The 11,265-nt window shown below is 44.8% G+C and overlaps 1 long non-coding RNA gene across 1 annotated transcript; it reads left to right on the forward strand.

Annotated features, from left to right (window-relative positions):
- Positions 1–589: 589 nt before the first annotated feature.
- Positions 590–7,261, forward strand: LOC309637034. Its single transcript, XR_014250384.1, has 2 exons — positions 590–714; positions 1,010–7,261. It is a non-coding gene; the product is annotated as an uncharacterized lncRNA (long non-coding RNA).
- The last annotated feature ends 4,004 nt before the right edge of the window (positions 7,262–11,265 follow it).

An 11,265-nucleotide genomic window follows, 5' to 3' on the forward strand; every position in this document is an offset into this window, starting at 1 on the left:
TGGTGAAGCTGATCTGGGGGCTTCTTAGGTCAGGATTTTACTCATTTGAGCGGAGGGGGTGAGGGTGGCAGGAAATTCAGTTTTCTCGGCAAATATTCCAGCTTTTGCTGTAGTAGTATTTTTAGCAACTTGGCTGGCAGAGGGGGAGCCCGGGTACAGCTTTAAAGGGGCCTCTGCTAGACGGGAGGCCTCCTCCCGCCCTCACCCCACAGGTCATAAAGGTGAGGGGGAGAAAACACGCAGCTCAAGGGCTGCATTCCAATTTAAAAGTCAGGCTTGCTGGGCATTGGACGACCATTAAGTCATCTTCACCGATAGTCGTTATCTGTCATCATCGACATCGTTCTCATTAGCAGCTTTATCAAGAAGAGTAGATATTACTTGGACTTCTGCTGTGCGCAAGGGACCGTTAGGGACACGATACAGAAGGCTTAACACGACATGCTTGGTGAGACGAGGGAAGGAACCAAGACTTCTGAGTGAGTGCTGGGAGCTGTGTGTCGTACTAGCCCCGTTATATATGTGATTTCATTTAATTCTTACAACAACTCTGCAAGTTAGGCATTATCTTTCCTGTTTTACAGGTGAGGAAGTGAAGGCTTTTAGGGGCTGAAGAATTTACCCAAGGTTACACCGTCATGAAATGGAAGAGTCCGGGTTAAAACTCAGAACAGCATAATAATATTATCCTAAATCCGAGGAGTGATTTACAAGGTGCTTCCACATCCATGATTTAATTTGTTGCTTTTGAGAACTGTGTGAGGAGGCGTTAGTATTTTTAACCGCTTTTTCTGAGGAGGAAGTGAGGCCTAGAGAGGTTAAGTGACTTGTGTCTTGTTGGAATTAGACCTCTAGTGAACTGCGGTACTAGGGCTAAAACGCAGGAGTTCTAGCTTTGAATTCTGTGTGTGTTCACCTCTTCGGCTCCCAGCACTTGCACTGGGCTCGAAGGAATGGGTTACAGCGGTTAGCAAATCACTCACAGTCTCTTGGCTCTTGTCTCTTACAGTCTTACAGATAAAAGTATATATGTATGGGGCTTCCCTGGTGGCACAGTTGTTGAGAGTCTGCCTGCCAATGCAGGGAACACGGGTTCGAGCCCTGGTCTGGGAAGATCCCACGTGCCGCAGAGCAGCTGGGCCCATGAGCCACAATTACCGAGGCTGCGCGTCTGGAGCCTGTGCTCCGCAACAAGAGAGGCCGCGATGGTGAGAGGCCCGCGCACCGCAATGAAGAGTGGCCCCCGCTTGCCGCAACTAGAGAAAGCCCTCGCACAGAAACGAAGACCCAACGCAGCCATAAATAAATAAATAAACAAATACTTAAAAAAAAAAAAATGACCTTCGATATATGTTAATGACATTAAAATTTCCTTTAAAAAAAAGTATATATGTATGTATGTGTGTATATATCTATGTGCATATATATCTTATGTATATATAGATATGGATGTATATAAATACATATGTATCTACATGTACATGTATGGGATATATTTATATTTCCTGAAGTAATACATGGTAGATGCCAAATGAATGGTGTGGACAGTTAAGTATTATGAGAATTGAGATGGGAGAGAAATAACTGAGAATTTGGATGACCCAGGAGGGCTTCCTGGATGAGGATGGTTTGGAGGAAGAATAGGACTCAAAGAAGTAAAGGGGCCTGGGAACAGGCAGGGGGACATTTCAGGCAGGGGCAAAAGTTGTGAGCCATGCACTGCATTTAGTGTCACTGTTAGCTTATGCTGTCCCAGTCCGGAAAGGCCCTGAGGACAGCAAACCCCGCCTCCTGCCTCTCACGCAGCGTTTTTTGTCTAAAGCTCAGTGCCCTGACTAGATACACCGGAGCCATTCCGGCCCTCTAGGTCACACCAGCCGTGTGCTCATGCCTGCTCGGCAGCCCCACTGCTCCTTGGAACTCTAACACACACTCCCCGCTTGCTCCTGCTGATGTGCCAGGTGCCTGCTTCCTCCACCTCCGTGCCTTTTCCTCTGGGTCTCAGTGTAGTTCAAACTCCTGGATGTGGTTTGCTCCTTGTTCCTATATCACCCCAAACATTTACTTGTTCTCTACCCTCCACTTCCCTTTCCTCAGTTTGCTTCCCCACGCTTCCTTACGAATAAAAGCTAGTGGTGGGGACTTCCCTGGTAGTGCAGTGGTTAAGAATCCGCCTGCCAAGGCAGGGGACATGGGTTCGAGCCCTGGTCCGGGAAGATCCCACATTCTGCTGAGCAATGAAGCCCATGCACCACAACTACTGAGCCTGCGCTGTAGAGCCCATGAGCCACAACTACTGAGCCCATGTGCCACAACTACTGAAGGCTGCGCACCTAGAGCCCGTGCTCCGCAACAAGAGAAGCCACCGCAATGAGAAGCCTGCGCGCCGCGACGGAAAGTAGCCGCAATTAGAGATAGCCCGTGTGCAGCAACGAAGACCCAACGCAGCCAAAATAAAATAAATAAATTTTTAAAAAGCTAGTGATGGCCAAGCAACATGTGTACCTGTTGGGCCTCACATCCCACCTGCAGACATTGGACCAACACAATCATTTTTTTTATATAAATTTATTCATTTATTTTTGGCTGCATTGGGTCTTCATTGCTGCTCGCAGGCTTTCTTTTCTCTAGTTGCGGCGAGCGGGGGCTACTCTTCCCTGGGGTGTGTGGTCTTACTGCGGTGGCTTTTCTTGCTGTGGAGCACTGGCTCTAGGTGCGCAGGCTTCAGTAGTTGTGGCTCGCAGGCTCTAGAGTGCAGGCTCAGTAGTTGTGGCGCACGGGCTTCAATGATCCCCGGTATGTGGGATCTTCCTGGACCAGGGCTCGAACCCATGTCCCCTGCATTGGCAGGTGGATTCTTAACCACTGTGCCACCAAGGAAGTCCCACAATCATTTTTATAACAAGGATACAACCATTTTGCTAATATTTTAAACTCTCACACAAACCTGAGAACCACTTCAATTTTGGTCCAGAAAAATGCCTATTTTAATTGTTTTTTTAATAAAAAGGCTTACATGAGGTATGATTTTTCCTTATTCCTTAGTCTGTTTAAAGACCTTTTCTCCTTTTGTGGTTCAGCTGGACAGTCAAATAAAAGAAATTCGTGGTTCTTCCAGTAATGTGTGTCATGTGAGGTGCAGGCCATTCTCCCCTGCCATTGTCTACCTTAGGGAAGAAGGGAGAAACTCTTATATAGGAGATAGAGACTCTCAGAATCATCCAGGAAGAGCACCTCTTAGAGTGTGTGTTTATGGCCAGTAACCCAGGCTCACGCTTCTCCACGCTGACACTCTCTAGTCTGAGAGCTTGGATGCAGTGGTGGTTTTGACCTGGGTCCATGCGCCATGGCGGTCATTCATTTGGCATCTAGCGACTATTGCCTTGTATTAATACTTTTTAAAAAACTTTTGTTTTACTGTAGAAAAAGTTAAACACATGCAAAAGCAAATAGAGTAGTATATAAGGAACTCCACTGTATCCATCTGTACAATAATTCTCAGCTCATCACCAAACTTATTTTATCTATATTCCTTATGATTCCCCCATTATCCTTTTATTCATAAATATTCAAGTATGTGTCCCTGAAATATAGGGACTCTTCAACACTTATTTTTAAGGCATATGTTCATTAGACTGGAAACTCCAGAAAGAAAAAGATTAGTATTGTTTTCTTTACCCCTGTAGCCTTATCGCAATCTCTGGGACATACGTAGTGGGTACTTCATAAATATTTTTTGAGTGATTGAATGAAGAAGGGGGTGAAGGAATAATACTGTCTAGAGGAAGCAAGGGGTAAAGAAAAGTGCATACTTCTGTGGTCAGGCATGATCTAATTTGCAGTGGGCCATGAGTTTGATAGAGGACCAGGTATATCTTCAGCAAGAACTTAGTAGGTGGACCTTAAATAGGGAGGAACTCCTCATCTCTCTGAGATTCAGCCTCAGGGCTTCCCTTCTGAGGAGCAGAGGCATTTGGACACATGTTCCACGGACGTCCTTGCTGAGGTGGCCCCCTTTCATGGGAGGAGCGTGGGAGACAGAACATGACAGGGCCAGCGAGCCTGGGAATCGCCTTGCCTACAACCAGTTTATCTAGTTTAGTATTTCTGTTTCCGTTTTATGGTTTCCTTCCTTTAGCTTGGTTGAGCATTTCAATTTTGTCTCAGCTATGCAAAAGGACATTGAAGGAAGAATGATATACTCAGTTTTAGACCAGAGGGCCAAGATCAAAAGGCCAGTTGGGTGGCAACATCCGTTACTCAGGGACCTTAAGAGGAAGCTGGCTTTCAGGGGATCAGAGCCCGGCTTTGTGGTCTTGCTGCCCTTTTTAAATTTGGAGTTTCTCTTTCTATTGATAACCTTGGAAGGTTTTATTTTCATTTAAAAAAGTGGGAAATTTCTTTCATGGGGTGTTCTGATGCAGCTGATCCCAATTCCCTTGAATAAGTTTATATGTTAATGACTTCTGCATACCAGCCCAAACCAATGGCCTGTTGGGTAGACAAGACCAGCCTGCCACTGCCATTTATAAGGACTTAAGGGCCTACCACTGTCACTTTTGTTAAACCAGTACAGATCAGCCATCTGGCTGCAGATGTGTTACCACAATCATCTTCTAGTGAACTTGCATATGAGTTTCTGTGAGGACAGTTAGCGTTGGTATGGAAAGGTCTCTTACCTAGACTGCAAAAGGAAGGAGACATTGACAGAATTGTCCTCACAGACTGTCATCCAATATGGCCAAGACACAGGTGAACAGATGTTAGAACTCAGCCATTGTAGGGCCTGGGTGGCAGGCCATCTGCAAGAGAAAGCTTCCTCAAGGGCACCACCCAACATGAAAGTCATGTCACACACCCCTCGGATTGGATCATGACACAGGAATTTGGTCATTCAGTCAAATGTATTTTCCTATGTAAAAATGAGGGGAAGTTCTACTCAGATTAACCCTGGCTCTAACCTTGGGAAGTGATGTTTGTTTGGTTTGACTTTTTTTTTTTCCTTTTTGGTCATACTGAAGCACTGGAAAGTAAAGGATTATTATCTACAAGCTTTTGTTATTCTGCAGCTTGGGTGGAGTGTTTGCGTTTAATGAGGTAAGAACTGATAGTTATTTGGGTTGATATACTTTTGTTATTTTTGCTTTGCCTGCCGTGGGATCGTGTGTTGGAGTGGGGTGAGGGTGGGGAGTGCTGGAACATGAGCTGTTTTTGGATTGTGTTGTTAGTGGAAACTTTCCTGCTGCTTAGACAGAAAGTATGTTAGATAAAACCACTCTGCCCCTTTGACCCTGAAGCCTTAAGGTCTTTAGTCTTACCACAGGTGTTCAGTGTTCACACATACGTGGGAGACCAAGTCTCTGTACAATAGGCACAATCCTATAACAAATGTTCCTCAGAAGTGAAAGAGTATAAAGCTTGGTTCTTTTTTTTAAAATTTATTTTATTGAAGTATAGTTGATTTACAATGTTGTGTTAGTTTCTGGTGTACAGTAAAGTGATTCAGATATATATATACACACATATATACACACACACACATATATATGTATACACACATTCTTTTTCATATTATTTTCCATTATGATTTATTACAGGATACTGAATATAGTTCCCTGTGCTATACAGTAGGACCTTGTTGTTTATCCATCCTCTATATACTAGTTTGCATCTGCTAATCCCAAACTCCCAACCCATCCCTCCCCCACCCCCGCCCTCCCCTTTGGCAACCACAAGTCTGTTCTCTATGTTTGTGAGTCTGCTTCTGTTTTATAGATAAGTCCATTTGTGTCAATTTTAAATTCCACATACAAGTGATATCATATGGTATTTGTCTTTCTCTTTCTGACTTATTTCACTTAGTATGATAATCTCTAGGTCCATCCATGTTGCTGCAAATGGCATTATTTCATTCTTTTTTATGGCTGAGTAGTATTCCATTGTATATATGTACCACATCCTTTTTATCCAGTCATCTGTCGATGGACATTTAGGTTGTTTCCATGTCTTGGCTATTGTGAATAGTGCTGCTATAAACATAGGGGTGCATGTATTTTTTTGAATTATAGTTTTTTCCAGATATATTCCCAGGAGTTGGATTGCAGGATCATATGGTAGCTCTATTTTCAGTTTTTTGAGGAAACTCCATACTGTTTTCCATAGTGGCTGCACCAATTTACATTCCCACCAACAGTGTACAAAGGTTCCCTTTTCTCCACACCCTCTCCAGCATTTATTGTTTGTGGACATTTTAATCATGGCCATTCTGACTGGTATGAGGTGATACCTCATTGCAGTTTTGATTTGCATTCCTCTAATAATTTAAAGCTTGGCTCTTAAAGAAGAGAGAGCACTTTCTGTTCTACTGGGAACCGGATGGTGGAGCTGAGCTATGTTATAATTTGCTAAACATATGTCAGATCATAACAACGGGAAAGTTCCATGTTTGGGATACTGTGTGAGGATGTGTAGATCTTAATAAAACCATCATGGCAGACACTGTTGGTTACCTAGCCAACATCCTTGCATTCCCCCTACTTGCTTCCTAACAGAACTGCAGTTTTGTTGGAGCCTGTCATGGGTCCGGGCCTGAGAATGCGTCATAATCAGTCTAAGCCTGTTTCCACTTTCGCAGCTTTTATGACAGCTAGGGCTGATCACACGGCCCAGATATGACCAATAAGATAGAAGCAGATTTCTGCTGAGAAATCTTCTGGGAAACTCTTGCTCTCCAGATAGGAGGAGGCAAAGGCAGCTGTCACCACCTGTCCCTCTCCTTTCTGCCTTGAATACAGACCTGAAGTTTAGAGCTGCATCAGCTGTCTTTTGACCAGAAGGCAACAAGTCAGATGCTAAAATCATGAAGAAACAACTGCCTATATATTTAAGCCAGTATCATTCAGGCTTTCTGGAAGATTTACACGCAGGAATCCCTAATATGCCATAATAATACAAGAGATGTTTGAGTGCCTCAGATCAATGTACCCAGCATTGTGACAGGACGGGGGCAGCATGTGCAAGTTATTTCCAGGGATTCTTTGATGACAGACCTTGAAAATTCTAAGTTCGAACAGCTATCGCTTCAGACATGAGTTTATGCGATCTCGTGCAGCTTGGCCTCTTAATTGGTTGTCCTGGACTGGCTCTGCTTAGTTGAGGAACCATTGTAGGATTCTGGGTGACCGTTTATAGTTCCTGTAGTCACACTCAAAGCCTTGGCCCCCTGGTCTCTCTCAGCATTTCTTTCTTTCTTCTTCTTTTTTTTTATAAATCTATTTATTTTTTATTTTTGGTTGCGTTGGGTCTTTGTTGCTGCGTGCGGGCTTTCTCTAGTTGCGGCGAGAGGGGCCTACTCTTCGTTGCGGTGCGCGGGCTTCTCATTGCGGTGGCTTCTCTTGTTGCGGACCACGGGCTCTAGGTGCGTGGACTTCAGTAGTTGTGGCACACGGGCTCAGTAGTTGTGGCTCGTGGGCTCTAGAGCGCAGGCTCAGTAGTTGTGGTGCATGGGCTTAGTTGCTCCGCAGCATGTGGGATCTTCCCGGACCAGGGATCGAACACGTGTCCCCTGCATTGCCAGGCAGATTAACCACTGCGCCACCAGGGAAGTCCCTCTCTCATCATTTCTATCACATCAACCCCTCACCCTTGTCCCATGTCTGGTGTGTGGGCTTGCTATACTTAGACTTACTGGCGAGTAAGGAAAATTCCTTTAAGACAGAGAAGAGAGCCCAGAGATAGATGAGGGCTGGGTGGATTTGGGCATTTTTTCCTCCAGTCAGATGGCTGATCTTTATTGTTTTAAAAAAAGTGATAGGTGGGAGACCCGTAATTCCTTATAATTGGCAGTGACAGGCTGGTCTTTATCCACCCAACAGGCTTGGTAGAGAGAAGTCATTAACATACAAACTTCTTCAAATTGGGATCAACCATATCAGACCACCCAGTGAAGAAAGTTCCCACCTCTTTTACTAAAAATAAAACCCTCCAAGGTTAGCACTGAAAGGAGACAGATTCAAGCAGAGCAGATATTCATCCCGAATCTCTTGTTTGTAGAGCCTTTAAGAGCTCCTTCAGGGCACGTCTCCTCTCCCCCACCACTCCTGAGGACAGTACGTCCGCATGCAGTTGCCAGTCTAGTTGTGCTGATATGGTTTTGTTTTGAATTTTATTCTATTTTATTTATTTTTTTATACAGCAGGTTCTTACTAGTTATCTATTTTATACATATTAGTGTATCTATGTCAATCTGTGCTGATATTCTGAAGGGTTAATCAGATGTCCTTAGGACAAATATTCCTTACCAGTTCTTTGGGTAAAGTAGACTTGTCTCCTTTAAAATAGGCATTACTTTTAAGCACTACATGGGAATGGCTTGTACCTATAAGCAGAAATCTCTGGGACACTGGGACGGCACTTATTAGTAGACATTATTATTGTTGTAAACACATATGTATATACAAGGACTTCTGAATTTACCTTAAACTAAAGTAAAAATTTCATAAGTCTGAAAGATCTCAAACCGTTTTCCTGGGAGCACTTTCAAATATGCCAAATATTTACTGTGAGCATTTATTATGTGCCATCTGCCTTACATTAGGGGCATCACATATTGTATTGATCAAGAGTCTCTTGGTTGTAAGGGATAGAAACCCGACTTACATCAACGTAAGCATCAATACACTGCAAGGGCAGAGGAGGAGCTTCACAAACAACCAGATGCAGGAATACAAAATCTTAACCAAAACTCTCTTCTTGCCTTTTTAATCTCTTGTCGCTGCTTCCTTCTGCTTAACGCTGCCACCCCCATAATACTAGAATTGTGGCTGCAGGTATCACTGGACTTAAACCATTATAGCCTTGGGAACAAAGAGGAAATGTCTTTCTTCAATCCCAGCTTTATTAATAATAATTGTAAAATTCCCAGGAGTGGTCTCTGATAAACCTGACTTGGGTCGCCTGCCCACCCCTGCACCAATCCCTGTGGCTAGAAGGATTAAAGTATTATAAGTAACCCAGCCTGTGGCACAACTGTGTCGCCAGCTGGATCGTATGATTGGCAGTGCCCTCCAGAACCATTTGGCTAGAGTGTGGGAAGAGCAGTTCCCCAAAAGAAAGGGGGTTGTTCCGGACCGGGCTGACTGAGTAATGCATGTCCATTCTCAGTACATTATGTCCTATAATGCTCACAGTAGTCCAATGACGCAAATAGTATTATCCATGTTTTACCAGCAAGGAACATGTGGGGAAAAAGAGAGGTTAGGTAACTTGAACAAAGTCACACAGCTGGTAGGCAGCAGAGCTGGGATCCCACTCAAGTCTGTTTAACCCCAAAGCTCCTCCATTACCTTGCCACTTCTCCTGCCTGGATGAATTTCTCCTCAATCCATGTATCTTAGAGTCATGGGGCCATAGAGACAAATTACACTAAATTTGCACATTAGGCAACCACCTTCTTCTCCCCTCTAGGAAAGGGTCTTGGTATTGAGGGCTCTCATCAGGCTTCTGCTTCCTTCTGGAATTACAAATTTAAACAAAACCAAGAATTTCTTGGGCCACTTAACTGGGTTGGCATGGCTGGACCCAGGGGCTTAGGATGGTGTTGTCAGGTCTCTGTTTCCCTTGCCATTTTCAGCAGTGCTTCCCTCAGAGTCTCTCTGTATTAGATTTACCCTCGCATTGGTGAGAAGGCTGCAGTTAGGCCCAAACTGAAAAAAAAAAAAAAAAAAAAGAGAGACCATCTCTCTGTATGTATCCATATACCACATTTTTTTTTTTTTTAATTTATTTTTGTCTGTGTTGGGTCTTCGTTTCATGCGAGGGCTTTCTCTAGTTGCGGCAAGCGGGGGCCACTCTTCATCGCGGTGCGCGGGCCTCTCACCATCGTGGCCTCTTTTGCTGCGGAGCACAGGCTCCAGACGCGCAGGCTCAGTAATTGTGGCTCATGGGCCCAGCTGCTCTGCGGCACGTGGGATCTTCCCAGACCAGGGCTCGAACCCGTGTTCCCTGCATTGGCAGGCAGATTCTCAACCACTGCGCCACCAGGGAAGCCCCCATACACCACATTTTTGAAAGCGTTCTGCTCAGCCCTTCGTGAGTATTTGTCCACATTACTGACAAACACTCCAGGACAACACAGACTGGACCAAGCCTAGGACGCGATGCTGGCAGCCATAAACACATCCATATCAACCCCTACCAAGGCAGAATCATAGAGTGAAGAGCTGTGGTCAGTCTCCTCCTTCTCAATATTCGGCTAGCACTTTATTAACAGTTACAACCCTGCCTAGTAATTGTTTACATCTTATCTTCCTCACTAGGCTGTGAATGCCTGTGGAGCCAGGATCGGTCTTTCATTTTGACATCTCAGCATCTAGCATAGTGCCTGACATATAGGAACTCAGTAAATATTTATCAAATGAATGAATATAATACAGGATAATGCTATGGTTTGCAATGCTATGGTTAAGAAAACAAACATTCTCCAGAGGTCTGGCGAGCACCACAATAATAAAAGCTACCACTTAGATGCCATTGTATAATTTACAAAGTAAATGATAACTACTTTGCTGAAAAATTTTATATCTGCATCTCATTTAAACCTAAACACAATGAAAATGCATGTACCACTACTTAGAAGCCTTGCACTTAGCTTGTGTAGAGGAGGGTGAGGGACGATGCAGAGGGAGAGGATGTGATCTGTAAGGAGAGTTTGGTCCTGCGGAGGCAGGACAACTAAGACAATTAGGAAACCTCTCCGAGGCGGTGCAGGATAAGTTCCGCCATTCAGATGGATGCTCAGGTGCTCCCTGGCGAAGGCCCAGCGTCTGCTGAGGTTCCGAGGAGGAACCTGGGGATATATTCAGAGCGGAGTTAGAAGAGTGACAAGGAGATGAGCTAAAAAACATGACATGTGTGGAAAGGTTAAAAGAACCAGAATGACTCAGGTTGGAGAAGAGAAGGCCGAGAGGAAACTGAATCATCTTCTTCAAGACAAAGAAGGGCTCTCTTGCTGGGGGGTGGTGACCAGCTGTCCTCCTTTGCCTCTGCATGCGGAGCAAGGGGAAATGGGCTTAGACCGAAGGCAGGGCTAAGATTAGAGAGAGGGAAGAATTTGGCAGGAGGGATGTTGTATAACCTACTTTACAGACACTTGGGGGACGGAGGAGACTCCCACACTCCTGGTCCCCGCCCAGTGGACCGGATTTGGGGACGGTCTGGCAGGCTGGCGGGGAACGGGGGCGGGGGTCCTGCGGGCCTTCTGTCCGT

This window comes from Balaenoptera physalus (assembly GCF_965194825.1).
Source record: "Balaenoptera physalus genome assembly, chromosome: 10".
NCBI classification, from domain to species: Eukaryota; Metazoa; Chordata; class Mammalia; order Artiodactyla; family Balaenopteridae; genus Balaenoptera; species Balaenoptera physalus.